General features: G+C 41.6%; 1 protein-coding gene across 1 annotated transcript in view; it reads right to left on the reverse strand.

The window, feature by feature from the left end:
- Positions 1 to 1540: 1540 nt before the first annotated feature.
- Positions 1541 to 2500, reverse strand: part of fam114a1 (family with sequence similarity 114 member A1) — a 7835-nt gene continuing 6875 nt past the window's right edge. Inside the window, exon 13 of the mRNA XM_084454735.1 lies at positions 1541 to 2500. This exon is cut by the window's right edge and continues 379 nt beyond it. The gene's annotated coding sequence lies outside the window, so the exon portion shown is untranslated.

Below are 2500 nucleotides of genomic sequence, written 5' to 3' on the forward strand. Positions count from 1 at the left end.
TGGACGGAGGGCTGGCCCAGCAGTCATTGGACCTGTCTGCAGGCTGTAGCGGTAAGCCTGCTGTAGCACAGGAGCACTCATTAACACCAGGTCAACACGCAAAACCAGCTAACAGTGAAAACAACCTCCCTCCCACCAGCCCACCTGCACCATCGCAGCCTCCCCCCTCCCCCGGCCCCGCCCGCCCACTGACCCACCCCTCCGGAGGACGTGGCGTCTGCAGAGGGGAACCGAGGACAGGACGGAGAGGGGAGGGGCGCGACAAGGCTCTCCAACCGGCCCCATCGGGGTTCTCCTGGAGCGGTTGAAAGACCAGCGACACCGCGGACCTTTTCACTAATAAAGATCGTGAAATGGCCGATAAGAATGTTGTGGAGTTTCTACTGTATGATGTATAGACTGTAATGTATGATGTATAGACTGTAATGTATGGTGTATAGACTAATGTATAGTGTATAGACTAATGAATGGTGTATAGACTGTAATGTATGGTGTATAGACTAATGTATGGTGTATAGACTGTAATGTATGATGTATAGACTAATGTATGATGTATGGTGTATAGACTGTAATGTATGATGTATAGACTAATGTATGATGTATGGTGTATAGACTAATGTATGGTGTACATACTGTAATGTATGGTGTATAGACTGTAATGTATGGTGTATAGACTAATGTATGGTGTACCGACTGTAATGTATGGTGTATAGACTAATGTATGGTGTATAGACTAATGTATGGTGTATAGACTGTAATGTATGGTGTACAGACTAATGTATGGTGTACAGACTGTAATGTATGGTGTATAGACTAATGTATGGTGTACAGACTGTAATGTATGGTGTATAGACTGTAATGTATGGTGTATAGACTAATGTATGGTGTACAGACTGTAATGTATGGTGTATAGACTGTAATGTATGGTGTATAGACTGTAATGTATGGTGTATAGACTGTAATGTATGGTGTACAGACTGTAATGTATGGTGTATAGACTGTAATGTATGGTGTACAGACTGTAATGTAGGGTGTACAGACTGTAATGTATGGTGTATAGACTGTAATGTATGATGTACAGTATAGACTAATGTATGATGTATGGTGTACAGACTGTAATGTATGGTGTATAGACTGTAATGTATGGTGTATAGACTGTAATGTATGGTGTACAGACTGTAATGTAGGGTGTACACACTGTAATGTATGGTGTATAGACTGTAATGTATGATGTACAGTATAGACTAATGTATGATGTATGGTGTACAGACTGTAATGTATGGTGTATAGAATAATGTATGGTGTAAAGACCACTGCATCAGACAACAGCAGGAGTCTGGAGGCATTCCAGCAGCTGTGGGGGGGGTACAGCAGCTGTGGGGGGGGTACAGGCGGACCAGACCAGCATGTGGAGGGTTAAAACGGGTTTATTTTTGTCATCTCATTTCCCGCAGTGTTAATAAGGGCACTTCATACCAGAGAGAAACCAAATGAACCACAGCAGAGAGCAGACGTATCTCATATCAAACCCAAACCCTGGACTCGCACACATCGTCTGGAATTTGGGATATTCTCCATGACGACAGGCAGGGGTTAGATTTGAGACTGGATATGTCATCAGTCAATCAATGCCTGTCTCTGTTGCTATGGGTAGCAGCATGGTACTGTAGTACATGGTTACTTACACTTAAAATAATACATTTCCTTATTTAATTGACAGAATGTAAAGTTAGTGTTGTGGATTTAAATGAGTTTGACTTGGATATGGTTTTAGTTGGACTATGATGATCAGTAACAACTCACTCAAATAAAGACTTGGCTTCAAATGATACTATTACTAACTATTACACTAGGCTATAAGGTAGTGTTTCACACAATTGAACTCAAGAACAGATCAAGTAAACCCCATGGTATACGTCACCATTACTGGCTTATACAATTCTTAAACAGAGACAAGCACTTCTAGATTAAACACAAATGTATCTGTAAAAATGTACAGTAAATAACCAAAGCTGGCTTCGTCGAGAGAGAGAGAGAGAGAGAGAGAGACACCCAATGAGAAAACCAATGAAAAGTGTCAAATGCGCAATGTAAGCAAAATTTGGACTTCATAAATAACAGAGTGCAAAGGAGCGCTAATGGAAGAGCTACTTCCCCTCAGGATCACAGAGTCCTTCATCCGTCTCCCTCCCCTCCCTTGGGAACAGTAGATTTGGTCGGTGAACTGGAGCTGAATCATCTCGATTCAGATCTGAAATCAACTCGATTCATCAGCTCCAAAAGCGGTCATGTTGGCTCCTCAAAGCAAAACATCAAACAGAAATTTGAATCTGAAGACACAACACCGAGCAGTGGCACTTAAAACAACACGCCCAAATATGGGCGGTTTTGACAGTTTATCAGTCTAGGTATCTTCAATAATATATAATTATCCTTTGTTTCTGACTATGGCACTTGTATAGCGACTTCTTCTATATCTTACTGTACATAGTTACATGAA

The sequence above is a fragment of the Borostomias antarcticus genome (assembly GCF_949987555.1).
Source record: "Borostomias antarcticus genome assembly, chromosome: 20".
NCBI classification, from domain to species: Eukaryota; Metazoa; Chordata; class Actinopteri; order Stomiiformes; family Stomiidae; genus Borostomias; species Borostomias antarcticus.